The sequence below is a fragment of the Delphinapterus leucas genome, chromosome 13 (genome assembly GCF_059928025.1).
Source record: "Delphinapterus leucas isolate spDelLeu-1000000601 "Yukka" chromosome 13, BTC_Dleu_Yukka2, whole genome shotgun sequence".
Classification (NCBI taxonomy): domain Eukaryota; kingdom Metazoa; phylum Chordata; class Mammalia; order Artiodactyla; family Monodontidae; genus Delphinapterus; species Delphinapterus leucas.
In genome coordinates, this window is record NC_143141.1 from 62,448,314 (window position 1) to 62,468,988 (window position 20,675).

Sequence of the window (20,675 nt, forward strand, 5' to 3'; positions counted from 1 at the left end):
TATCTAGACACAAATTATATGGCTTCTCTGATCTTTTCTAAATTCCCTCCTGTAAAAGTAGAGCTAACACCACCTGGTTCAGAAAGGTGGTTATGAAACTGAGTTACTTAACATACATTAAGTCATCTAGAACATAGTCAATGCTCAAGAAATGCTAATTCCCCCAATCCCTCCTCGTAGCCCCATGACTCCCTTCTCTGTCTCCCAGTTTTGTAAGAGATGAGCATACAGTCCAACAGAATAAGCTCAGTCAACCAAATGTGTAACCTTGCCAGGGCCTGGGTTTCTCTTTTGCAATTTCTTTTTCTGACATTTTATAACTGACTGAAGAAACAAACATTTTGAATAAAAAGCTACCCTTAGCCAATCTATTGCCTTTTTGTCACTCCCTTTTCTATACAAACCTCACATGTGAGAAACAAAATGTACTTGATAATATGCTTTCAAATATAATTTCCTTCCTTCCATCTTCCCTGTGGGCACAGCTCCCAGAGAAAGTCTTCATACTTCACACACACACAAAAAAATCACTGACTTTATTAAGAGTTTAGTTCTGGCTAGCCTTTCTTGGTCCCAGAAGATCTGACTGTTGTAGATTTTCCCCAAAAAATACCCGAAAGGAGAATGACAATGGAAAAACAAACCTCCACAGGCAGGCTGTAAATCTTATTACTGTTTAAGGCATTATGTTTATGACTTGCCACACTTGATAAACAAAGATGCAACTTTAAGAAATACATGTGACAAAGAAATGTTAATTATGTGATGTGATGCCAGTGTTAGGTGATGGTACGATGGTCATTTTGTAATATATAAATGTATAAATCAACATGCTATATACCTTAAACGTATAGTGTTATGTCAGTTGTATCTCAATAACACTGGGGAAAAAATAATACATGTGACCCAATAGTTACAACCAAATGCTTTGAATTACATTGTCCAACACAACAAAACCCATTTTCTGATCTGTATGAGATTATGGTTTACTTTTTGGTATTTTTATATTACTTGGAAATGCCCAAGTACTTTTTTTTTTTTTAAACTATTCAACAAATTCCTCTCACACGCTCATGCTTCTAGCCAATCCTACCATCCTTTTAACAATACAATTTAATGGTATACCACTGATACCTGGAAAGGATTCTAGCCCCTGGAAGGCAGATTCCACGTAATTCATTTTGGTTCCTGGTTCAGGGTTGCACATAATGGATGCTCAGTAAGTATTTAAAGTCAATTGAACTACATCTTATTCATCTCTTGGATGTCAAATAGAGCCTGAACTATTACCAGGTATCTAGGTTATTTATATCCTTGGTTATTTTCTTGAGTTGGTGGATTGTTAACTTCTTTAAGGCAGGCATGGCACTTTACATGGGAGAACACTGTGTACAATAAAGCATTCCCTGCATATTCAATTAAGTGGGAATTAAGTTGAACATTCCATGTAATGAACAATTAGTGGGCTGGAGAAAACAGCTTGGGTCCTACTCTACCACTCTTATGCAAAACAAGTAGTTGATGTTAATTCTTATAGCAGAGAGATCAAGGAAGGATTCACTTAAAGTGTGAAAATGTCATTTCTCACTTTGATAAGGACATGAGGTTCTCCTAGTTGTAAAAAGGCTCTAATTTTGTGAATATTGTACTACATGAGACTAAGCAATGTAGTACTTCAGCAGAGCAAAAAATCACCTAGATTTGAAGTGGGAAATACCTCTATTCTAGATCAGTTGTTCCCAATGGGGGGGGGGCAATTTTGCTCCCAGAGGACACGTTGCAACATTCGGAGATATATGAATGTCACAACTTGGGACAGAGGACAGTTTACAACTGGCATCTAGTGGGATAGAGGCCAGGGATGCTGCCAAACAACCTACAATGCACAGAATAGCCCACCACCACAAAGATTTCTCCACCCCAAAGTAGTAATAGTGCTGAGGCTGAAAAACCCTGTTCTAAACCAAGCACTACCACTTGCTGCTTGTGTGACCTTGACTTCGATGAAGTGACTTTCCTTAACTGTGATGTGGAACATGGAATTCCTTCCCTGTCTAGCTTGTAAGTGTTGTGAAGACCCAACATGGTAAAAAAAAAAAAGTGGTATTTGATCAACTAAGTACCTATATAAATATGTTGTTAGCATTAAAGCATATTTAAGAAAGCATAAAGGTTGCTAAGTCACGGGTAGCCTCGGCCAGCCAATGCACCTCACAATGAGCAGCCCCAAGGGGTCAGGCCAAGGACGTAGCTTCAAACACAGCTCTCCAGCAAGAAGGCCAGTTTTCCCTAGAATCCCAGGTCTACCTCAGAGCAGGCCTTAACCCCCAAGGCTATTCTAGAACAAATAGAATCCCTCAGAAAGCATCTAAGAGATGACTGGGAGAGCCACTAGGGAAGGGTATCTGGTTCCCTCCACCAGACCCCAAGGCAGTGACCAGCTAGCCTATCCCAAGACAGACTTCCAACTAGAGACAATCAGGAAAGCCAAATCTGTCTGTATTCCAGTGGAAGTTCCTTAAATACAGAAACATTTATCGACTGAAAATCATTTGTCAAAGACATTCTACCAAAACTTGTTGATCTCAGACCCTGCAGCTTATGGATTAGTGATGAGTCCAGGCACAGCCCAAACTCTTATAGAAATGGGGGCAAAGTAGTTCAGAAAAGCAGTTAGTATCAAAACAGGTAAGATGGCCAGTTCTTTTTCAGCTGATGAAAACTCTGGCAGAGAAGTCGCTCTAAGCCTTTCTTTTTCTTCGTAGGCGATCCTCGGAGAAGAAGAAATTTTCTAGAACTGTCTTCAGAAATCATAAGCTTACTTGATGGGGGGGTGGGGAGAGTATAGGTATACCTCAAAGTTCAAATCATGTTTAATTTATTGTAAATCCTTGAAATTTAGGACATTTAGCGGCATGCCCCCAGAGCTGATGAACTGTGCATAAAATGCTAAGATTTTTCTTTGAGGTTTAGCATTAGTATTAGTTCAGTCAGCCTGCATCAATCGTCTCCTGTAATTTAATAACACAGAGTAAACCTCTATGGTTAGGCTCATAAAACAGATGTTAGAAGAATTAAGCTATGTGTGGATACAAATCTTAAAGAACATGGGAAAAAACAAAGTATAAATCATAGATATGTGTCACTTTTTTTTTGTCACTTTAAATAAGTTGTCTTCAGTGTGAAATTCAGAGTTAAGGAAAGTTTTCCAAATATGTATGGCCATGAATTATAAGGCATGAGGAAGGCATTATTTTCCAAATCTTAGGAAACCAAATGTTAGTGATTGTGGTACATTACTATTGGTCCTAGTAAGATTTTTTTTCCTTTCAGAAAACTTATTAAAAGATCTGAGGATGAAAAATGTCGGTTTTTCCTACATTCTGTGTGTAAAAACACACTAAATCCTAACTTTATTGAAATGTGCTTATTTCTTTCTCCTTAAATGATCCCTGGATTTGGAGCCATAAGAAAAGATCAACGGCTGATGGGTTCTTCTCAAGCACCCAAGTGAAAAGCACTCTGTTGAGGGCTCTCAAAAATACATCAGATCTCATGAGGACACATCACATCTCATGAGGTTCCTGCCCTCTCTTTTTTTTTGGGGGGGGGGAAGGCTTAAATTTTCAGGTTTAATGAGGAAAATGAGAGAAAATGAAAAACATGATCATACAGAGATTAATGTGTTCAATATACCATCATAAGAGATTTTATAAAGCAGAGTACGATTACTTATTCCGTACATAGTGTAAACTAAGGGCTATTAGAGTAATTACTGTGAATGGGAAAAACCTAGGAAGGCATCACTGAGCGAGAGATCAGAACTTTTCCGAAGATGAATAGGATCATGACAGTCAGAATAAAAAGGGAAGGTATCAATATTTCCTTGTGCCAAGCAAAATGCAAAAGAGAAAAAGTGAACAATTTGGCTGGGTTGAACAATTTGGCTGGACCAGAGAATGAAGGTAAGTCACTGGAAGGAAGACAGAAAAACAAAAACACATACACACACAGAAAAAGGAGGAAGGGAGAGAGAAAGAAAACCCTCCTTGATGACCCAGTCCTGACACAAATGGCATAATCAAGACAGTATTTTTAATAAGATTAATTTAGTAGTAACACATATAGTGCATCAGAAAAGGAAAAGCCAAGACTTAGATGGACCAAGGCCAAAGAGGAGGTATCCAGCAGTTCTTCCGAAGTTCAATTCCTTTAGCTATCCAAAGCTACGTTTAGTAAGAATGATATAATACCAATTTTGACTCACCTACTAAAAGGATCGTTCATGTAAAAATAGCTGTCAATTACTTAACTATGTTTTCTGCACGCCAATCAATATTATTAAAAATGAATCCTCTTGTGGGTTCTACCACTCCAATTAAAACATTGCTCAGTGAAAACCATGGACCACAGACTATCACAAAGGCTTGATTCAATTATCTTATAATGGCTAAATGACAGAAATATTGTTCAAATTATGAAGCCCAACAGTCCTACTGGTTCCTACCCATCAGGAACATTGTGCTAAATTCTGGGGACCATATTTTAGAAGGACATTGGTTAACTCACCAGAATTGTCCAGAGTAGGGCAACCAAGTTGGTAAAGAATCTGAATATAAAGCCAAAGAACGATGGAAGGAACATTTCAGATTCCTTACCAACCTGGTTGTCCCATTCTGAACTATTACATAATGTGTAAAATATATATTTTGCTTTCCCCGCAATACACGAGAAATGAGAAGCAGAGTGACTTTCACCAAGAGTTGAAGAACCATCCAAAAAAGCATTCTTCTGTACTACTCTGGATGTCAGACCATAAACAGTAGATTGAAAACATAGTGGAGTAAATTTGGAGGAATATAAGAAAATTCAGACAACCAAATATAACCATTTGACAATAGAGCAGACCTCCTCAGCGTATAGTGACCTTTCCAACACCAGAAGTTGCAATCAGAAGCCAAACCACCATCTGTCAAGGAGGCTACGAGAGTGATTCCTCAATTTGGTGGGAAATCTAGGATTTAATACAACCCTTCCATCTCCATCCTAGAATTCTCTCCTCTCCTGAGAATCATTTTGTTTGTTTACCAGGAACTGAAACCTACTCAAACCAGCTTAAACAAAGGGCAAGTTTTACTAGAAGGCCCTAGGGATGTCTTCTTGCCAAAAGGCAAGAAGAGTAGTTGGGCCATAGAAGGGACTAGAAACAGGGACAGAAGATGATCAGGATCCAAGAAGCAATCTGTTTCTCAGTGTCTCCCTCCCCACCCTCCTCTCCTCGTCTTCTTCCCTCCCCCGATTTATATATGTATATAAACATGTACGTATACCTGTGTGTGTGTATATATACATCTCAACATTCAGATGGCAGCAACACTTCCCATATATATGTGAAAGTCTCATTTGGATCCTCAGAACAACTATAAAGGTCTGCAGAGTGTATTATCATCTTCACTTAATTTTGAATCAGCTTTATTATCTATGAAACGAAGTCTACCAGTCTTAATGAATGGCCTTAATGAATGGCCTAACTGGGCCTACATCTGGAAAGTCCAGAGTCTTTTCAACTGCTCCTGCCACACCATATGCTGCCTCCCTTGATCAACTTTATTTTTTGTTTTTTATTTTTTAATAAGTTGGTAGACTCAAGTAAGAATTACTTCACAGCCCAGTGAGTAACAATCTACTGCCTCTTACACACCTTTCTACAACATGCTGCTTTCAATTATTACATTAAATTGAACTTGGCTTTGAAAATATTCAAAGAATATTATAGACAAGCACAGATATACAACTGCAGTTCTTTCTGCCTGGGTCTCTCCAACCGCCCCCCGCAATATACATCTCTTCACCATCTCCCCCACTAGGATATAAGCTCCATGAGGGAAGTGCCTAGAATAGCACCTGATGCAGTGTAGCTGCATGATATATATTTGTTGAATGAATAAATAAACCCATCTCTCTGTTAGAGTCTATGGACCTCCAGGAATTCTGGATCTCTTTCCAATAAAAGGAATAATTTTCCTGCAGCCTCTGCTTAGTTTTGCTTTGGAGAAACTTTATCCAACCCACAAAGCTGAATACAACCTTGAGCAAGAGAAGTAGGTGGAATAATTTTCCAAGAACAAATAGGTCTCCTCTGAAAACTGCCTAACGCAATAGAAAAAAATGAGGGAGAAAAAGGAAATAACAGACCCACATTAAGAACAGCAGACAAAGACCCATGAATGCTTTGACTGAGACATCAAAAGGGGACAAAGTAGTGATGAGTGGAGCTACTCAGAGAAGAGACTGAGAATGTGGGGCACTAGCACCCAGAGCAAAAGGAGGACTGCAGTGGGTCAGGTAGGGATAGAGCAGCTGCCATCTGATTACATTGAGAACCTGACTTAGAACTCTTCTTGCAAGTGAAGAAAACCCAAATCCAAGGCAACTACAAAGTCCAGGGTACTGGTTTCCAGGACAGCTTTGAGCAGGGCTCAAGTCATGTGACCAGGACCCAATTTCTCTCCTTCCACCTCCCTGCCTTTTTCTGCCTTTATTCTATCTTCAGATAGTCTTTCACCCTGGGGCTGCAAGAGATGGCAGCATTTCTAGCCTACCTCCTTCCAACTTCAAGTTTAGCAAAAGAAAGAGTGAATGTGCTTCAGTGAAGGCACAAACCCATGTCCCAGAGTTGAGTCTCATTAACTCTGATTGGCCAGACCTGGGTCAGACTCCATCTCTAACCCAACCACTTTGGCTAGCAGAATGGCATGTTTTGATGGACTTGTGCCTAGGTCTCACACTCCATTATTAAAATCAATTATGGAGTCAACTTCTCTTGGAACACAAACTAAGAGTATGGAGAGGGAGGACTGCCCTGATGGACTATCAGGGTATATTTTTCCTAAGATAAAGTAGATGCTAGAGGCAAAAAACAACTAGTGTTTACCCCATTTTCCAACTCAGCTCAAGTGTGGCTTTAACCTAGTTGGCCAAGGATATGCTTTGATTCTGCATTTTCAGAATCTCTCCAAACATCAGAGGCGACAAATTTGGGAGGTAGACAAACGTGAATTAACATCTGGCTCCAACTTATATTCGCTATGTGATCTATAGCAAGTTACTTAACCTCACTGATCATTTTCTTATGTATAAGATGGGGATAATTTTTCCTCGTAGAATTATTAGAAGGACTTAAATTGTGTAGGTAAATTTCTTGGCTCAATGATGACTGACTAGTGAATCCCAAACTGGATAGCTACGATGAAGATAAGCATGACGGCATTTAGAGTTGCACTACTGCCAGAAGGACTTACTTATTAACCTATTTCTCTATTTTGCTATGCTCAGCATACTCAAGGAGACATCGTTCACCTGAAGAAGGTGCCGTGGCCATCCTAACCCATGTGTTCTACCTTTCTTTGATATACCACCTCAGTTCTATGGGGCTAAGATTTCATTAGCCTTAATTTTTTTTTTTTTTTTTTTGTGGTACGCGGGCCTCTCACTGTTGTGGCCTCTCCCGTTGCGGAGCACAGGCTCTGGACGCGCAGGCTCAGCGGCCGTGGCTCACGGGCCCAGCCGCTCCGCGGCATGTGGGATCTTCCCGGACCTGGGCACGAACCCGTGTCCCCTGCATCGGCAGGCGGACTCTCAACCACTGCGCCACCAGGGAAGCCCCATTAGTCTTAATTTTTGACATCTTAATATATGTTAAAGCAAAAAGAATAGTTTCTCTCTCCCACAAAATAAAAGATTCACTAGTTCTACCTTTAAAAAGGCAGAACTTCATTACTGTAAAAAGAGAAATACCAAATCCCTTTGGAAAGCTGACCAAACACTGGGAAGCACGTTTTGCCTCTGTATCACACTCTCTGCATCTGTAATTCTGGCATACTCTACAAAAATCCCTTTTCTTGGGCAATAGAAACAGTTTATCACCCCCTGTTGCTAGGGCGTAATGAAGCTGGTTCATCGACAGAAACGAGCAAATTCTCTCAACGTCTCTCAGCAGCTTCCCCAGATTGAGGAAAATGGAGCTTCCATCTTGAATATAGAAAACCTTCGTTTCTGTTTTACTTTGAACATGCCGCCTAAACTTCAGGCTCTCAGTGACAGTGGGAAGGACTTACTTGGACCATTAGATGGAAGGCAGTATTTCTCTGTACATTTTAATGGTCTGTATTTCTAATGCTTTCTCTATGTCCTTTCCTTGCCTTTCACTATGACTAGCAAATCCTCAGAAGGCCTCTTGGCACTATCCGTAATTCAGCTTGTCCTCATCCAATTTGATTCTACTTTAGAATAAATTAATAGCTCATTATGGTCACTCTTGTCACACAGTGAACACCTCTGACATCAGAGGAGAAACTCAGTTTTATCATCTGGGTCATAATCTGAAGTATTCTTTTTTTTTTTTTCTTCTTTTTTTTCCCTGTGGTATGCGGGCCTCTCACTGCTGTGGCCTCTCCCTTTGCGGAGCACAGGTTCCGGACACGCAGGCTCAGCGACCATGGCTCATGGGCCCAGCCGCTCTGCGGCATGTGGGATCTTCCCCGACCGGGGCACGAACCCTTGTCCCCTGCATCGGCAGGAGGACTCTCCACCACACCACCAAGGAAGCCCTGAAGTATTCTTAATACATACTTTTTTTGGTATTAAATTTTTGTACAAGAATTTACCACCTTTTTCCATGCGACATTTTTTTAAGTCTGGTTTTCTAACATCTTCTACAAGGAGGTAGGCCACTACAGTAGGCCTTCTACAGTAGGCCACTCAAATAACATTAATTACAGCCTTCAGATTTACTTTGGGAAATGTTAGAGGGCAAGAAGAATTTTGTAGAGTATGTACACTCAAAAGAAAACTTCATATGTATGATTCCTTGACAGCATTCAAGATAGTTTTCCCTCATCATTGTGCTCAGGAGGTATGAGCGTCCCACAGGCGAAAGTTTAAAAACAAAACAAAACACCAATGGGACTAATGACAGCTCATCATGTGTTGTCATGAGGTGGCTAAACCCAGCACACATTCTTTGCTAGTAAAAGAATCCTTGCATGAAAGAATATACAATGGAGAAAAGACAGCCTCTTCAATAAGTGGTGCTGGGAAAACTGGACAGCTACATGTAAAAGAATGAAATTAGAACACTCCCTAACACCATACATAAAAATAAACTCAAAATGGATTAAAGACCTAAATGTAAGGCCAGACATTATAAAACTTAGAGGAAAACATAGGCAGAACATTCTATGACCTACATCACAGCAAGAGCCTTTTTGACCCACCTCCTAGAGAAATGGAAATAAAAATAAACAGATGGGACCTAATGAAACTTAGGTTTTCAATGAAACTTAGGTTTCATTAAAAGTTTTTGCACAGCAAAGGAAACCATAAACAAGATGAAAGACAACCCTGAGAATGGGAGAAAATATTTGCAAACAAAGCAACTGACAAAGGATTAATCTCCAAAATTTACAAGCAGCTCAAGCAGCTCAATATCAAAAAAACAAACGACCCAATCCAAAAATGGGCAGAAGACCTAAATAGACATTTCTTCAAAGGAGATATACAGATTGCCAACAAACACATGAAAGGATGCTCAACATCACTAATCATTAGAGAAATGCAAGTCAAAACTACAATGAGGTATCACCTCACACCGGTCAGAATGGCCATCATCAAAAAATCTACAAACAACAAATGTTGGAGAGGGTGTGCAGAAAAGGGAACCCTCCTGCACTGTTGGTGGGAATGTAAATTGATACAGCCACTATGGAGAACAGTATGGAGGTTCCTTAAAAAACTAAAAATAGAATTACCATATGATCCAGCAATGCCACTACTGGGCATATACCCTGAGAAAACCATAATTCAAAAAGAGTCATGTACCAAAATATTCATTGCAGCTCTATTTACAATAGCCTGGAGATGGAAACAACCTAAGTGTCCATCAACAGATGAATGGATAAAGAAGATGTGGCACATATATACAATGGAATATTACCCAGCCATAAAAAGAAACGAAACTGAGTTATTTGTCGTGAGGTGGATGGACCTAGAGTCTGTCATACAGAGTAAAGTAAGTCAAAAAGAGAAAAACAAATACTGTATGCTAACACATATATGTGGAATCTAAAAAAAAATATATGGTTCTGAAGAACCTAGGGGCAGGACAGGAATAAAGACACAGACATAGAGAATGGACTTGAGGACACAGGGAGGGGCGAGGGTAAGCTGGGACGAAGTGAGGGAGTGGCATAGACATATATACACTACCAAATGTAAAATAGATAGCTAGTGGGTAGCAGCCACGTAGCACAGGGAGATCAGCTCGGTGCTTTGTGTCCACCTAGAGGGGTAGAATAGGGAGGGTCAGAGGGAGACGCAAGAGGGAGGGGATATGGGGATATATGTATACATATAGTGGATTCACTTTGTTATACAGCAGAAACTAACACCATTGTAAAGCAATTATACTCCAATAAAGATGTTAAAAAATAAAATAATTTAAAAAATAAGAATCCTTGCCTGAGATATTCACTTTATTAAACCTATCTGTACAACAACTGTAAAAACATAGGTTTTTGATATTTTCTTCTCTTTAACATAAATAAAACTTCTAGAAGAAAAACTTCCAGGCTACAGTCTCCTGGATTAATGAAGCCAGAACAGAGCATTTTCTTCCTTGATCATGAAAATGAAAATTCTCAAGTTAAATCTTACTAACCAGGCGATCTGACAACACTAACACCCCCGTTCTTCAACAACAGCTTGTTTCCCTGGAAGACATCTGCTTTTAAGATATTAAGAAATGTTCTGTTTAAAAATCAAATCCTATTTATGAACGCTACTTTTATTTCTCCCACTCAAATTTTACCTTTCTATTTTCAAAAGACAAAGATACGTTTTGACTTCTTGGGATTTTATATCATCTTCCTTTCAGCCTTAACAGTCACTATTCTTTTATAGAGCTTCTTAGGACTCCAATGCTTGCTGGAATTTGAAGTTAACCTAAGTCCTGGGATATTAAACAAAGCTTCAGTCTACGTCAGAGAACATACTCCCAATTCACCTGTTAGAGTTCTGGGTGAGGGGAGAGGATGGTGGTAAAGTCAGTAACTACACAAGACTCCCCCTTCTCTCTCCACACTACGTGCTAGCTTTCTTCCCAGCACATCCTTGCTTGCGCCATCCTCATGGGGCTTACAGAAAAGAAAAGAAGCCCCTTCATTCATATTGCTCTGGGCTCTGCCAGTCACTCGTCTAGTCTTGGCCATGACTTGTCACCCAAAATCAGACACTGGTTCTCCTCCTTCTTGGGCCCAGCCTGGCATCTAGAGCTCTCTTTCTCTGAAAGAGGTTCCAGTGACTCCGCTTGCTTCCCTTTCCCCTTTAGTACCACCGCTGCGTTCTTTATTCCTTGGGCTTGCCACCCCAAGCTGGCTGCATGATGCTTAAGGTATTGGCTCTCTCCTGCTTAGCAGACACACCAGTGATATCATTTTTCATTTGATGGTCTGATAATGAACCACTAAGGAGAAACTAAAGTAATCAACATGGGGATGTTATTAAGTTCCTGGCAAAGCAAGGGGCAGACCACTTATACTCCAGCCCACCTGTTTTACCACTAGGGGTGGAATGAAAAATCCACCCCCACCAGGCCTGAACAGTGAAGCAGAAAAGAACAGAACCTTCTTGGGTAACCAGCCTTTCTGTGGCTCACCAGACCAGACGACTTCCAGTTCTCCAGGCCCCTGAGTCCCAAGGACGGGAACCCTCGGAGCATTTTCTCAGAAGGCAAGACTCCACGAAGACCCAGAAGCAAGAAAGGCAGGTGGGGTCAGAAGACGGGGCCCTCTGCTCTGTGAGACCTGGGCCACCTCTATAGGATACATCCTCTGATTAGGCCCATTTTGAAGAGAACTCTGGCGCTTCAGGAAGTGAACTTTGCCAAGATCGCACAGCTAATAAGTGAAGAGCCCAAACCCAATCTGCCCAACTCCAGAACCTCTACTCTTGATTGCTCTGCGGGACCACTTTCCACAACCCTCGTCTTCCAGGGCAGTTATTTTTTCCCTCCCCACTATTCCGAAGAATTTTTAGCTGCTGTGTAAATAAATGGGTGCAAGTAGAAACGAGGGGCTCTGCTCCCCCTGCCCTACTCACCAGCAGCTTCAGGTCCCAGATGTAAATGTGCATTGTGGGTGAGGCACAAGCATAGCCAGTTCTAACTGCCTGGGGAACCAGTCTGGGGACAGGATCGGGCACAAGCCTGCACCATGGGATGGGGGACAGGTCAAGGCACACCCTGTCGTGGCACTCAGGGAGAGAGTCCTTACAGCAAAGAGAAATGTTGGAGGAGAGGACGTTGGTGCACGGTCACAGCACAGGAGAAGCTGAAGGGAAGCACCAGGGACATGGCAGCAGTGAAAGGTTGTCACACAGAGAGGAGAGGAATTTTTGGCAGCTGCCATGAACTGGAAACCATGAAGAAAGGAAGATTGCTAAAGTCTTAGGAAGCCTTCTGTGTGGAAGTCTCCATAAAATATCTAAATATCATACTACCCTTCTAAAGAAGCTTATGATTTCAGACTTCCCTGGTGGCGCAGTGGTTAAGAATCCGCCTGCCAATGCAGGGAACATGGGCTCTATCCCTGGTCCGGGAAGATCCCACATGCCGTGAAGCCACTAAGCCCATGCGCCACAACTACTGAGCCTGCGCTCTAGAGCCCACGAGACACAACTACTGAAGCCCGCAAGCCTAGAGCCCGTGCTCCGCAACAAGAGAAGCCACAGCAGTGAGAAGCCCGCGCACCGCAACGAAGAGTAGTCCCTGCTCACCGCAACTAGGAAAAGCCCGCGCACAGCAACGAAGACCCAATGCAGCTAAAAATAAATACATACATTTTTTAAAAAACTTATGATTTTAACAAAAAAATTCAAGTCTTCTGAAGTTAAACTGTTATTTCCTTGATGCAATATCAAGGTATACTGGGCCACATGAGACTTGGGGATTTTTAGAAGTTACATAGAAAACAAATTAGCACCTTAGCACTATTTCTTCTTCTTTGGAAATGACCAGAAGCCTCTCTGATATGATTCATCCTACCCATGAATGCTGCTACTGACCACTGGCTCCTTTTTTTTTTTGCAGTACGCGGGCCTCTTACTGTTTTGGCCTCTCCCGTTGCGGAGCACAGGCTCCGGACGCGCAGGCTCAGCGGCCATGGCTCACGGGCCCAGCCACTCCGCAGCATGTGGGATCTTCCCAGACCGGGGCACGAACCTGCGTCCCCTGCATCAGCAGGTGGACTCTCAACCACTGCGCCACCAGGGAAGCCCTCCTTTTAAAAAAAAAAAAAAAAAAAAAAAAAAGTCAAAAAGAAATTTTTTAAAAATACAAAACCCTACAAATTGGTATTGGAGTTTTTTAAAAAGCACTTCAGGAGAAAAGGAAAATTCTGGCAAAACATAATGAGCTCCCTGAAGAGCAGAAAATAAACCACATATGCAATGACTAGATGTGTTACTTCCCAAGTGTTAAAAATAAGGTTTGATTATTAGGGATACCCACCTCCCTGCTGGGTCCTACTAGGTATCTCGATTCCAGGTGAACACTTTAGACCCTAGAGGACTCTGGGAACATGTACGTGTATTCAGAGATAATAGTCCACTAAATGATGACTCATTATGCCAATTTTTCACCTTAGCCGAAGTCTCGCGTTAAGAGTCCATTAAATTATATTTGCTCTTTGGAGACTGACTTCCTGATCTACAAGGCAGAGTAATGAAATAGCGATACTCGTATCAGGAGATGAAATTAAGGAGGTTATTTTCACCTTAGCAGGGAATAATTCACTTAGTAAACAACCTGGTAAAAAAATGCTAAAATGTCAGAAGTAAGAATCCTGATGTCAAATTAACTCCCAAGCTGCTGAAAAGACGATTAAACTTGGTTAACAAAAGCGGGTCTTCTGGACTCTTAACGAAGCCATTCCCTGAAATGGTGGCTGGCTCTGTGAGTACAAGGCTTGGGGAACATTTTCTTCCTTGGACTACAATACAAGCCACTCCAATGAAACTGGATCCTCAAGTAGACAAGGAAATCCCATAACTTTTATCCGGATCTTTCCTCACTAAGAGCAACGGTAAGTTATATGCTGTCATGAGATATTCAGGATCCTCAAGAACAGAGTCCCAGGGCCCTCATTTTTTTTCCCATTCTTTATAACTGAGGTAAAATTCAAATAAAATTCAGTGAATCACTATTTTTAAATACACAATTCCGTGACATTTAGATCATTTACAATGTTCTGCAATCGCCACATCTAGTTTCAAGACACTTGCATCACTCTAGAAGGAAACCCTGCACCCATTAAACAGTCAATTCCCATTTCCCCTCCCCCCAGCCTCTGGCAACCAGTAGCTTTCTCTATGGATTTACCTATTTTGGGTATTTCACATAAATTAAATCCTATAAATGTGGGATTTGGGGTCCACGGCTTCTACTTAGCATGAGGTTTTTGAGATGCATCCATGTTGTAGCATGTATTAGTACTGCATTCTTTTCCACAGCTTTGTAATATTTCATTGTATGGATAGATCACATTTTTTTTATCCATTCATCAGTTGGTGGACATTTGTGTTGTTTCTGCCTTTTGGCTCTCATGAATGCTGCTGCTATGAGCTGGGGCCCTCACTAATATAAATATTTTATTCCTATAAAGCATTTTATAATCTTCAGCAATTTGCATATAATACCTCATTTGACTCTCTAATAAGATCCTCCCTATTCATTTCTCAGATACTAAATCTATGTTTCAAAAGATATAATTCCAAGTCACCCACTCTACCATCACTTAATGGTAGAACCCACGTCCTTTGACTCTTAGCAGAGAGCTGTGTACCCCACACATGAGGGCTTCTCGTCCTTAACTCTATATTATTTTCATCTGGGACCAATTTTCCTTGGGCAGGTGAGGCCATGCAAATTCATGCTCCAAACTCCATTCAAAACTGTGGCTAGCTGAAGTTCCTAGAGAGTTGGGATTGAGTTTTCTCTTTATAGCCTACCATCTGATACAGCATCTCTCTAGCACAGAGCCGGCACCAAAGCTTTGGAGGCAGCAGAAAGAAAGGGATGGAGAGGAAGAGAAGGACACACACTAGACAGACTCACAGTGTCACAGTTGGGAGAATATTTGTTCCTGTGACTTCCTGAGTTTGTGCCCCTTTTACACACAATGGGGACATGAAGACACGAGTCGGGGGACTTTTGGAGAAAGTCCAGACTGGAGGTAAACTCAGTGGTGGAAAGCGCTGTGGTCAGATCCCCAATCAGCAAATTCCTGCCATAACATCAGACCTTTTTCTTGTCCCCGTTTTGAAACAATTACACTATCTAAAAATAAGCTCACATGAAAACTAAGAACAAGCGCAGCAGCAAAAAATGCTTCCTAAAGGGCATTTATTCCATCATCCCACTGCCAAGTTTGTATTGCCCAAACCATGGTCTGTGTCCAGGAGAAATTATGGCTCTGGGTACATTGTTCTTCTATCAAGGCAAGTCCTGGATTTATGATCCTACACACAAAGTATGATCCTCCACTCAAAGTACAGAGTTTCTAGGACGCTGGACCGGTCCCAGAAGATGGATTCTGATTCTTGAAACACCCTAGAATCATAAAATCTCAGAAACCTGTCCAATTCATATTCCCAATCTTTTCTCCATAGCAGTATACATAAAGAATTATTTTCCTACAGTGCATTGGGTTAAATGACTAGCTGCTCACAGCTGGAGGCAAAGGGGTCTGGGCCTGCTAGCTGAGAGGGATGGGAAACTTTTTTCTTTGTAAACAGGAGCAAAAAACCCAATCAACACAATCAGCAACTGATCTGAGGATATCACCTTACGGTATTAACTTAGTGCTTAAAATGTTCTTCCCGTTTCCTTGTTGGACCCTTCACATTAGTGTTATATAATCCTCACAGTGACTGAAGTAGGTAGTAGTAGTCCCATTTTATAGATGGGGAGACTGAAGCTAAGTGTAATTAAGTGATTTATCCAGCTAATAAGATCTACGGCTCTGTTTAGACCGGGCCTAATTAAATCTATTGTTCATGACAGAATTTGTTCCCAAACTTGGATGTGCATCAGAATCAGGGAGGCTTGTTAAAATACAGATTCCCAGGGGTGGAACCATGGGATCCGTGTTTCTGACATGCCTCCAGGTGCAGCCAGTCTTGGGCGCACGTTCAGGAACCGCTGCCAAGCTGACATCCCACTACAGCTGTCTGGAGAGCTTAAAGCTGACCAAATGTTCACCATGGCCCATTAGTTACCCACTGACTTGGCCTCACCAAGCTTTCATCAGGCGTCTGTCCTCCCCACAGGCCTCTGAACTTTGGCCCCAAGCCTGAGCAACAACTAAAATGCAGAACATTGAGCCCTTAATAGCTCATCCTGGAAAGAGGCTGACTACAGTGAGAAACACTTCCTGTCTCACCACCTCGTCCTGCTGTCTGTCTGCCCCCTGCTCACTTTCCTGATTTCCCCTCCAGAGCTCCTCCTAGACCTGCTTCCCCCTCCCTAGAAAAGAAAAGGCTTTTCCTGTTTGGGTTTGAGATGCTTGTATATCCTGAGATCTGAGCACGCACCCTCTTGCAACAGTTTTTTTTGTTTTTTTTTTTTTGCGGTACGCGGGCCTCTCGCTGTTGGGGCCTCTCCTGTTGCGGAGCACAGGCTCCGGACGCGCAGGCTCAGCGGCCATGGCTCACGGGCCCAGCTGCTCCGCGGCATGTGGGATCTTCCCGGACCGGGACACGAACCCGTGTCCCCCACATCGGCAGGCGGACTCTCAACCACTGCGCCACCAGGGAAGCCCACAACAGTCTTTTAAATAAAGTCGCTCCTTACTCAAATCCAGATTTGTTTTTACTTGACAAAGCCCCCAGCCACTGACTGAGCCTCAATCTTCACGGGGCTTTCTCCACGGGGGCTGAGAGGTAATTACACATCACCATTTTGGGTTCTTTTGTGTATGCAGCAAACTGGCTGGGAGTCTGAACCCATGACCAGCCTTGGGGTGCCATCCCAGGCTGACGCGTGTTTGTCTGCACTCACTGTGGACCTTTCTGACCTGAGCTTCAGGACTCAATTCCTGGCATTTGAACATCAGCCCCATAGGAACCCTAAGATGAAACAACTCAAAGAAGGTTAAAGTGTCTGCCATGAAATACTTCTCTCCAGAGATGCACCAGCATGCTTGCAAGCATCCTCCAGAAACATTTCACAGACTTGTCAAGGCTCCTGTCAAAGTGATCTCGAAAGCTGACTATTTTCCTCCAAGGAGCTGTCTCCCTTGGCTTTTTCTCCACTCTAGGTCGAGACACACACTTTACATAAACTATGACTAAGCAGAATCTAAACAGCATTAGGCTGCCTGCACACCCCTGCATCTCCCGGCTGAACACTTGGCCTTGGCTTTGCAGAACTCTTGCCAGTAAATCGCCCAGGCTCCCAAGATGCAGATTTTATGGGAAGAGGAGAGTGCCAAAGAATGAAGTGAAAAGATCTTTCTAAATGTAGAATCCCTTTCCACCTGAATTAGAAAGCATTAGGCCGTTTCTAGCCTAATGCTTAAAATGATTTCATTTGACAGTTGTTTGTATAAATACACAATTATGCCCTCTTTACACAATTCTATGATGTTGCCAACTTTGTCTTTCAAGCAACAGAAGAAATCGACATAATCCGTATTTATTATTATTTATTATTAAAGATTATGACAACCACAAGCAATGCTGCCTATGTAGTGCTACCAACACAGTTCTAAAGCTTTCCAAGAGGTAATGCTTTGTCTTTTCTCCTCCCCTAGAGACTCAACAGCAAAGGTGATTAACAGGTTAACAAGCAGCAGCATGTGTTGGGAAGAAAAACCCTAGAGGGAAAACACCCAGGTTGCAATCCCAGCTCTCCGCCCGTCTAAGGCAAGTTTGTTCTTAGGCAAGCCACTTAACCGCTTCGAATCTCGGTTTCTTGATCTATGAAAGTAGGCAAAAACAGCATACAGCCCAGCCTACCTCCTCATTTGGTTGAGAAACTGAAGCAATTTGAAAGCACTTTGAAACAGTAAAGTGTTTTAGAAAAGCAAAGTAATAAACAAAACACAAAATGCCATCATTAAGGCCTTCAACTCATCCCAGCATGATTGCTATGTACCCTTTATTTCACATCTCCAGAGAAAAGAGAACAATTCTCATCCTTGTTTTATATCCCGAAGTCTTCATGAATGCCTTTGTCCAAAAAAATGACTGTACAGGTAAACGGTGGTATGTAAACAAATATCAAAGTGCATAATGTATGCAAATCTTCCTAAGACAAATCTTAGTTAATACATATACTCAATTTAAATACAACAGCGCTCCACTTATCTAAGGCCTCATTTGAACTCTTATGGGAATTCAGCAATCAATTTACATAACTCAGTAGAACTGGTTGTATACAGAAAGGCGCAGATTATTGTCTTTCAAATGGACAAAAACCTTGCAGTATTTTTCCAAACAAATCTTATCACGATGTCTCAAATACATTCTATTTCTCATGTTGGACCTACCATGGACAATGACTGTATTTCCATCACTTTAGAGAGAAGGAAACAGAAGCACAAAATAAACAAATAAGTCAAAAAGAGCTTTTAAGTATGTGTAACGTTTCTCTAGTCCTGGGCCTGGAAAAGAAGTTGAAAGTTAAGTTTCTACCTTATGTGAATTTACCTTGTGGAGTGAAAGTGTCTCCATGGCCTGGAGTGCTGAGGGAAGATCTTGTGGAAGACCAGAGTTCAGAACTGAGGCTTCAAAAAAAAAAAACCGTCACCGCAAAAATTCCAAAACAGAGCTAAGACCCAGTGTACCCGGGTCCCTGTTCCACCAAATCACACTCAACTTCAGCGGTGCTCGAAACGTAGCCCTGGGGGTAGCAGAGACAGCAGACCGGCGTCAGGACCGCACTGTTCTCCAGACCCACACCAGGCAGCTAAATAAGAAGCTCTGGGGGTGGGGTCCAGCAGTGGTTTAACAAGCCCTCCAGGTGATTCTGATGCACAATTAAGCGTGAGTGGCTCTGCTAACTTCGTGGTATACTGGAGAAAGCATGCTATCTCTGGTTTTAGGATGCTGTCCCTAATGCCTGAAGTGGTCCTGGGTTCAGTGCAAACTCCCTTCATGTGCCACTTTATATCATTTTTATCATAAGGAAAAATTTAAGTCATGTTGAAACCGTGGGTAACCCATTAGTCAAATCCATTTCACCTGGCTTTGCTAATCTAGGTCGTTTTTAAGACTTGCAGTTCCTCCAAGCTGCCCATAGCCTAAACAATAAGATGTTTGCCCGGGTTGTTTTCCAGGAGCTTGGAGTCAGCTGTGTCTAGTTCAGCTGAGATGGTTAAGACTGAAGAGGATCACCCACCCCTCCAACTGGGCATGCACATCTGCTCGGTGACCTTTTGATGTCAGAAAGGCAGAAAACTCTACTCTCAGATCACGCTAAGCGCCTCCATTTTTTAACGTGCAGAGGCCCCGGGCTTAGTTAGGCCTTAGCAGAAGGAAGATTACTGCACCTTTTTCCAATCACCTTTCCCCACCTCCTCATGCCCCAGACTGCCCTGCTTCTTTATTCTTTATCCTATAAATACCCCAGCCCCTTGCCTTCCTGGAGCATCTGAGACTGTTTCTCCTGTCTCCACGCTTGGCTGCCTTGGGAATAAACCCTCTCTTTGCTGCAAACCTCAGTGTCTCAGGGATTTGGCTTATTGAGTGTTGGGCAAAACACCCCTGGTTTAGTAACAATGTATTTTAAAAAAAAGAAAAAAAAGGGAAATAAAGTAGGCGATGCAGTACAAATAGAACACACCTGTGATCCCACAACCCAGAAATAACCACTTAGGACTACTGCTTCGCACAACTCCTGGGCTGTGTTTCACACAATACAACCTGAGTTATGTAACACGACAGTCTTGACCACAATTCATATTTCTGTGAATATCTTTCAAATACCTATATCCTCCAAATGGAATTGATGGTACATACCGTTTTAGAAACTGCTTTTTTCACTGAAAGATATAATCATCTCACTTTTAATGGCACCACAGCAGTCCTTTTACGAATATAAGTTACTGTTTTAATTGAAGCATAGTTGATATACAATATTATGTAAGTTGCAGGTGCACAGTATGATTCACCATTGTTAAAGGTTATAGTCCATTTATAGTTATTATAAAATATTGGCTCTACCCCCCGTGTTGTACAATATATCCTTGTAGCTTATTTTATACATTATAGTTTGTACCTCTTAATTCCCTACCCCTATCTTACCCCTCCCCCCTTCCCTCTCCCCACTGGTAACCATTAATTTGTTCTCTGTATCAGCTCAGTGGTAATTTTTGTGGGTCCATAATTTAAGAAATCCTATATTTTTTTATAATTTGTGTATTTACAGTTTGGAACCCTTATAAACATTACAATAAACAACTTACAGCTGTCTCTTTGTGCACACCTATGGTTATTCTTTTGTGGTTATAGTTTAAGCAGAGAAGTTAAGAATAAGCCTTGTCATTATTTGTACTGTTATAATTCTATTCTTCTGGGTAGCAAGCACTAATCTCTATATTTTGAAATCTTCCTGTCTT

The 20,675-nt window shown here is 41.8% G+C and overlaps 1 long non-coding RNA gene across 1 annotated transcript in view; it reads right to left on the bottom strand.

The window, feature by feature from the left end:
• Positions 1–20,370, bottom strand: part of LOC149747770 (uncharacterized) — a 255,263-nt gene extending 234,893 nt beyond the window's left edge. The window contains exon 1 of the long non-coding RNA XR_016395466.1: positions 18,766–20,370. This is a non-coding gene — a long non-coding RNA (uncharacterized LOC149747770). The remainder of the gene's footprint in view (positions 1–18,765) is intronic.
• Positions 20,371–20,675: the final 305 nt, after the last annotated feature.